Source organism: Austrofundulus limnaeus, unplaced genomic scaffold, assembly GCF_001266775.1.
Source record: "Austrofundulus limnaeus strain Quisiro unplaced genomic scaffold, Austrofundulus_limnaeus-1.0 Scaffold1, whole genome shotgun sequence".
NCBI lineage: Eukaryota > Metazoa > Chordata > Actinopteri > Cyprinodontiformes > Rivulidae > Austrofundulus > Austrofundulus limnaeus.
In genome coordinates this window covers 1,156,274-1,164,470 of record NW_013952403.1, presented here as the reverse complement: position 1 = coordinate 1,164,470, position 8,197 = coordinate 1,156,274, and the positions used below count along the sequence as shown (strand labels likewise).

General features: G+C 39.3%; 1 long non-coding RNA gene across 3 annotated transcripts in view; it reads left to right on the top strand.

Annotated features, from left to right (window-relative positions):
* LOC106514557 (uncharacterized) overlaps window positions 1-5,586 on the top strand; it is a 160,756-nt gene extending 155,170 nt beyond the window's left edge. Inside the window, exons 4-6 of one of the 3 annotated variants that reach the window (XR_001309898.1) lie at window positions 1,182-1,420; window positions 3,779-3,848; window positions 4,040-5,586. This is a non-coding gene — a long non-coding RNA (uncharacterized LOC106514557). Of the gene's footprint in view, window positions 1-1,009; window positions 1,421-3,778; window positions 3,849-4,039 lie in introns of those variants that run through there. The other 2 variants (XR_001309899.1, XR_001309897.1) reach the window with 2 other exon arrangements.
* The last annotated feature ends 2,611 nt before the right edge of the window (window positions 5,587-8,197 follow it).

The window sequence follows — 8,197 nt, the reverse complement described above, 5'->3', positions numbered from 1 at the left end:
CACCCCACACACCCCACCCATGACTCCTGCAGGCTCTCGGCAGTAACAGAGCAAACTGAAAGTGAAACTTATGCTACGTTCACACCGAACGCGTTTTGAGCGGCCAAAAAGCACAAAATGCCTCTCGTTGGACGCGCTATTTCCAGACCGAAGAACGCACTAGTGTTCAGACCAGAACAAGCAGCAGCAGCAGCGAGRTGTGGGAGGAGCGTGTCCTCGGCGGGTGAATAAAGATAAAATAAAAGAAAATGGCTTTGACTTATTTACTAAAGAGCAAGCGAATGTTGCGCACAGCAGATAATTAACTCATCAGATGATTTAGAGGCGATTTGTTTGGTTAGTTTCGTCACTCCGGAAGCTGCCAGCTGACGGACTTTTTTCTTTTTTTGGTCCCGAGCAGCTGATCCACATCGGTGCTGATAAATCCTGCCAGAAAATCCAGCTGCACACGGTCGATTTCAGGTAAAGATCTCCAGTCCGTCTGTTTCGGTTTTCAGTGGGAGACGCGTCGAGCGGCGAAAAGTTCWGATATTTGAACTCTGGCGGYGGCTGCTTCCGCAGCACCGCATGCGCGGAAAACGCTCTGCGCCCCTTCCGCCTTCCTTGCGTGCCGCCCAAAACGTACGTGACGCGACGCACGACCCCTAGAGGCGCGTCCTCATAGACTTTGCATGTGAATCGGCCGCTCCTGCCGCTCAAAACGCGTTCGGTGTGAACGTACCATTAAGCTGTCTGCTGCTCTCAACACTACTTCTCACTCAGTGAAGCTCTTTTCARATTCAATATACCTTTGAGGAAATGTATTTTCAGATGCCAAGTAAACTGCATCATAGCGCGCGCGACCCCCCGCACTGAAATGGGCGAGACAGAAGTAGAAGGAGGTTCTTAAAGAGACAGAGGCCAATTTCAAGGCRTTTAGAAGAGGAAGTGATGAAAAGATATGTTTATTTTCTGTTTAAACCTAAAAACAGCATTTTATTAACAGCTAAAGATGACATAGATACTTTATTATGGTATAGTATTTAAATATATGCCTGAGAAACACATAATACTGCCCCTTTAATGTAGCAGCAAATGTTTCACTGCTACATTTWTGGTTAAAGAATTACGAGCAATTAAATTGAGGATTTCTTTGTTGCTAGTTTAATAACTAAACCGTGCAAATATTTCTCTCGACGCAGTCCAAAGCGTGGCTGGCCACAAATGCCCCGGACATCCGCTGAGCRGCCAGGTGGCAGGTGGGGCTGGACGGAATCAGGAAGCTGAGCCACGAAGACGACTGCAGGCACACCCACACAGGACTCCTGGTATTTCTAAGTGCGTGGCTGCCAACGTGCCCATTACTCAGCGCCTGCTGTGGGGTGCCAGGCGTCCGGCGCTGGACGTTGTTTAATGGCACTCATTCCATCCATCATGTCAGGTAATGAGCTGAGAGTGAAAGCGGTGGCTAAGAGACACAAACACAATCCTACTTTCACAGCAGTGAACAGAAATCACTCCCTTGTTCGGATTGGATACAAAGCACCATGCAGATGGTGCACAGGAGGAGAGAGGGAGGGAGAGAGGGAGGGGAGCAACTGAAGGAGCAACAGGAAGACGGYTCAAGATTTAGGAGAAATGAAAGGTTTTCTATTCTCTGCTTCTTGTTGCCTAACACACGTTTACATACTGTACACAATCAGGAAYGCTAACATGTTCTGGCAGTTTGTCTAAACACATCATAACTACTTATCCATGTGCTCGTTTCTTTTTTTTTTTCCTCTTCCACAGGTTGTGCTTCACTCTTTAAGCATGACCTACACAGCCTTCCTCTTTTTCAAAACAAGCTTTCACGGTACACAAAGAGGAAGAAAGAAAAAAAAATTGGGGCAGTTTAATAGAAAAAGAGGGAAAATAAAGTAGATCATCCACAATCCATCCCTGCCAATCATTTGAAAGCCCAAGTGCTGTAACCTCATTTCTAGACAAGCAGTCGCCTTTAACCTCTCTGAGGAGCATGCTAAACAGCTGAGAGAATACAGCCCCTCTGTCTTTACTGTGTGCTGCTTGAACTGCATTTAATACAGTAAATAGGATAGGAGAGAATAACTGGGACGTAACAGAAAAAGCTACATGTGCGTTGGAGGACGGCTAAAATATATAACACACTGGAATTATTAATAAAATCTTGAACATTAAAACTAAAATGACTAACCATTGAACTAGCATTACATGATGCTATACATTTTATGATAAACCACCGTTCACTTTAACTTTTTCTTCTGTCATTTAAACCACATTAGTGGTTAGTGAGTGTCTGTTGGATTGATCCAAACATGTTAACATACTTGAAATATGTTGGGACTATGATTTTATTTTACTTCTTTTCAGTCTTGTACTGCAATGATCAATTTTTGATCTTCGGCTCTTATTAAAACAGTTTTTTTAACTGAGCCCGCGAGGGGACATGGGGGATTTTTTTTTCTTTTTGCGTTCCCTCACAAAAGTCGTTACACTGTTGTGCCTGCCGGTTTATTAACAAACTGACCTGCTCACCATTAGCGAGTTAGCCTACTGCTTTAATTCAGCTTCAGAATGAATATATCACACAGCCACGCATGRAAGTATGTCATATGCCGATATTTTAACACAGTGCAGCTACGCAACATCAATGTCAATTTCACGAACTTGTGGCGACACATCCTGTTTTGGTAGCCGGATATTTCAAAATGAAAGTCTGATTTARTTCAGTTCATACACAAATCAAACTTTTGCGTAGGAATGCAAAACAATATTGTGAGGGAACGCAAAAGAAAAAAAAAATCCTCCCATGTCCCCTCGCGGGTTCCGTAGTTTTTAAACCCTGGTTATTTACAGAAGCAGCCATTTTTTTGGGTTGTGCAAACTTAAGAAAACAAACAAAAAAGAAAATAATATGTGACCACTTGTTGAAGCTCTCCCTTACTGTAAGCCGTGTTTGAAAAATGATAAGCACCCTTTCGGGGGAATTGGTCTTTTACTGAACTGCCTAAATACGCCGGGAAGCTTTTATCAAAGATTTTGCTAAGAAGGAGAGAAATATCCAGCAAAATGCATCTCCCATCAGAGGATTCTTGAATGGAGGAGCTTTTAGGTTTCCATAAAGACTTTTCTGTTCCTATCTTCAGGTGCGCACAAGCCCATCTTTTTTTTTTTTCCACCCCACATCAATCTATCACAACAATTGAACAAACAGCAGCCATTTCTACAGGGAAAGAAACATTACAACTAGCCTCTACTGAATTGAAAGCTTCAAAAACACATGCACAAACCAGTGCACTGGGAAACAAAGTGAGACGGGGGAAAAGGAGGACAGATCCACACAAAAGACTTCTCTTTGTGCACTGATTGCAACTCTCTCTACTCGTATTGGTTTTGATGGCTTTTTACCTGCATCTCCCAGAGGCGACATCTTTTCGAGTTACAGTAGAAGTGACACAGAGGAGCGCAAGAAAAGGGAAAGAAATTAACAAAAGAGGATCAGGTATTCCATGTTACAGCAGGGACATGTTGGCATCCCGACACTTAATTAAGTGCTGGCTGGCACCATTTTACAAAATGTAGCGAAATGCACCGTGGAGTTGGGGAGAGGGGCAAAACACTGACACGCAGACACATGTGCTTTCTCTCTCTCTCTCTCTGACACACACACACAAGGAAATGAATTGTTTCTTAAGTAAACTTCACTGTAAAATGGCTCAGTGCATCATTTTAAAAATAATCACACACTTACACTCCCCCTCTGTTTCTAAAAACACAGATGGAAACCGTGACAGAAAATCACACAGTATCATGATGGACCGGAATTCAAGGAAGAGGCTGTGACAAAGGTAACAGAGACACAAAGACGGGAGGATGCTGAGATTCTTTAAAAGCAAAAGCAGAGGCCTTGAGGTGAAGGAGAAATCCAACCTTTCAGAGGCCTCTGGTGAAATGTTAGAAGAGATGTCATGAGATCGCTGAAAAGAGATTAAATCTCATTATGTCTTTGTGTTCCTGTGATCTTTGGCTAATTGCACAGAATTACATCATGATGGGATTCTGTGCTCTGCAGGAGGAGGAAATCCAGCCACTCATCTATCAAACGCTCGAGCTGCTTTGAGGAATTACCTCTCATCGGTCAGTCTAAACAGGAAGACTTTGGAGGGATTATGCCATGTTAGGTAAATATTGTACGGGAAGCATCAGACGCTGGGCAAACATCTGAGCGTGGCGTTCGTATTGACCAAGGTCAGGTTCACATAATTACAAGTCTAAACGGCTCCAGAAAGCAAGCGGGGCTGAGCCGCTGTACAGTTTCTCAACACCGACTGTCTTTGTGTGAAACAAGTGAGCAGCGACGACTCTGGCTTTGTGTAATTCTGTCTGAGTCGCTTCACGCTTCACTTTGTGACGGGTTAAAACATAATAAAGATGATTAAATCTCTGCTCAGTGAACATCAACATTTTGTGTTTGTAAAGAAAATAATAAAAAAGGGGAAAAAAAGCAACAGGAACAGCCGCATCCTTTTCATCTTACCTTCCTCCACCCATCTCCCCACAGAGTAAATGAACTCTCCCCACAGAAGCAAGATATGTTGTATAAATGGGATTCAGGGGGATCACAGCTTTTTCTCCCTACTAAATGTTATGGGAGCAGTAAGTGTTGGCAAACACAGCCTCTCGTTCAAAGGTAAAAGTAATTGTCCCAAAACTGTGTAAAACCAAGATCCTGTTCGGATTATAAAAAGCTGTTTTGCACAAGATCTCATGTGAGGTGTTAGTGCTCAGACTATGWGTTAAGGATGACTCAGATTCATGACAAAGAGCTGAAAAGTATGAAGCCCAATGAAACATATATTTTCTAACCCAAACTTGTGTCTGACTTCTGCTGAAAGAAAAACTGTTCTTCATGGTTTACTGTAAACAATGGGCACACTGCTGCAGGGAACAAAAACTTCAAGATGTTTCTCTTGATGAGTTTTTCAAACATAAATAGCTGTAAGCTGCTCCCAGCTACTTCTTTGCAGCTTACCCATTAAAGATCTGACAGTCACAATTTCAATTTATGATCAAAAAAGCTTCTGTTCAGATGAAATTGAAGTTTAAATTTTGAAGAAAAACTTGAATTTTAGGATTGCTAAGAAAACCAAAAAAATCTGATCTTCATTGGAAAAAAAACCCCTTCATACACATTAGAGCTTCTGTTCTACCACACCTGCACAAATATCACCTGCACGGAAGAATTAACAGGGTGGATTTATCATGYTGCTTTATCCTGCAGCCGGTGAAAAACTGAGCTTTTCAAGGCTAAAAAGGAACAACAAACACTAACAAACATGACAAAAGCTGAAAATGAAACAACAGCATAAAAATTTTTAACCTAACTTAAACAACTGAATTCTTACATCTCAAAAGGACTGTGCTACAACCTAGACCAGGGGTCTGCAAACTTTACAATCAAAAGAGCCAATTGTGCTCCTTGTCTCACTAATAAAATGTGTCCAGAGCCGCAAAACAAGCTGCAACTATGATTATCAACTRGGGGTCTGTGGGACATTTCAAGGCCTTTCCGGGAACCTTTATGGTCAGTGGAGGTGACATTATAAAACTAAAAAAATAAAAATAAAAAAGTGTATATATATATTTTTTTTTTAAATTTGTCCTGATGTGTATAATAATAAATAATAATATAAAAATAATACATATTCATGTAAATAAGAAAAATACTGTATGTAGTTTATACCGAATTTCATTAATATTTAAGTAAACAACAGGCTAGCTATTAGTTATACAAAAAAACAACAGGCTAGCATKAGCTAACGTGTTTTGCTTTTTGTATTAGTAGTATTGATCAAAAATTTGCATACAAATTGATTTCTGTTGTGAATATAAAAAACAACAAAAAAAAGTATTCTGTTATGTTTGGTCACATTTTCAAAGAGCCACTGCAGAGAGACCAAAGAGCCATATGTGGCCCCAGAGCCACAGGTTGCAGACCCCTGACCTAGACCTAAAYTTATATTAGTAAGTCGGCGACGGGAGACAAAATGACTCATTGRACAAACTGAAATAAACCAATCATTTGCAGAAGACAGAATATTGTTACAAGCTGGTATAAATATGAACTGATTATGTCTGGTCTTTTCAATATTTAGAGTCTCATTTTGATTTTAAGTATAAGTTAATACATAATGTTTAGCCTTTTTTCTTTTGGGAGGCATGTCACACRGCTGTTTGAAAAAAAAAACCTGGATGTCATGGGTAAAAACTATTTTTTTTATAATTATTTACACAAAACTGCATCTAAGATATAATACATCTAGTTTCAAACATTGCTTTAAAGTAAACTGAAATGTGCTTTCAGGTTAAAGTGATTTACCTGTTACTAGTGATGATTTTCAAAGAAGTGTAACCTAAATGAGTGGGCTGTAGAATGTCATGGGCTCTTAAGGAGAGGGGGCTGCAATCAGTGATTTTGGAGGTTTCTTTTTTTTCCTTCTTCTTCTTAAAAAAAGGAATAAAATTAAAATAAACCCATCACGGTGTAACAGGCGAGGTTGATCAGACTGACAGAGGGAAATGCTTAAGACAGGTTTGGATAAACATGCTTAGGCAAGATACAGAAATTCTCCCACTTGCTGTGTTTCTCTCTCCTACTTCTCTCTTTTTAATCCCTCGTATTACTGACATTACCTCCAATGTTTACACCAAAACGCTAGCCACTTGTGATTTCCACACACTGATRGAGCACAGAAACCACGATAAACATTTAAACTTGAAATGGACACCGCATCRTGCAGTATTATGGTTCAGCATGTGTGTTTACAAGTGCATGTTCCCAGTTGACAGTTTGTGTACAGAATTTGGAGGCCAAATAAGTCTAAATGTCAGTGTTGTGAAATAAATGGTAACAAGGAGAGGTTAGCAGAAAGCACAACAGTCAAAACACATACGATTGGCTTTGACAGCACAGGGGATGTGGTTAATCTGTTCATGCCTCTATCACCACTCTATCTCGTTGGATGTGTTTGCTTAGCAATAGTGTGGAATGACCCAGACTGTGAATACAGCCATTTGTGTTTCTCCCAGCCTCACACAACTCATTATTAGATTTCACTACAGTTCTGGTAAAAAAAAAAAAAAAAAAGCACAGGGGTTAGTTTGGTTCTAAGGTTTAAATGGCAGCTCCAAAGAATATATTTGTGTTTTTATTTTTTTGACCAGGTCTTAAATGGAGCTCAGCACATTCTCAGATACACAAAATAAGATGATGGCTTCAATAAAACTAAAGACATAAGAACATTAAGGTTGTGTAAAATTATAAGTTAAAATAAAAAAGTAATTTATTTTGTTGTGCTGCGTGTCAAAAAACAATCATTGTGTTCTATACTACACATAGTTTGGTTATACTGGATTTGTACTGTACTGCCTGGAAAACACATCCTTAGCCCTTAACAAGGAAAAAAAATGGGTGGTTTATGTATTTTGGAGGGTTCAGTGGAGTTATCAGCACTTATAATATATTTCCTGCAGTTGACAGCGATCACAGCATTATCAGTTTGGAGAATCTTTTTGTTCAATATCAGAGACAAGCTAATGGTTAGTCAAACCAAGGTATGTATGCTTCAAAGTGGATTTTTGCCATCTTAMACCACTCAAATCACAGTTTAACTATCTGATATATAAATAAAATAAAGCTTGAACTGCAATAAAATAATTCATTTTAAATGCCGTAAAAATTGCATTTTTTTAAAGTAGTAATGATCCACTTTGCAAGAGGTCCTGCTCTAGCTAACTAACTTGTTTCTAATGAGAAATTTCCCTGATTCTTCTAACAATGCTTAGTTGTTTGTAAATAATAGTGTAAGTTAGAACCATTATGTAAGGTAATTATAAAAATAAAGAACCTCAACTCAAATGCAGCACTGCAAAAAATGTCCACCTAATCAAGTTTTAAAATCTTATATCCAGCCAAAAAGTTTTTTTTGATCTTGTTTTGAGACTTATTTACTAATCAAGAACTGATTGTGTAAGAATAATAATCTTGTTTTCAGAATGTGTAAGATTATTTTTCTTGTTAGTCTGAAAATCTGACTACAATTAAATCAAAAATTTCTGCCAATGGAGTAAGAAAATTACTTGGTAGGATTCTTGAAATAAGAAAAAAATGAGTCAAATCAAGTATTTCAAGAATCCT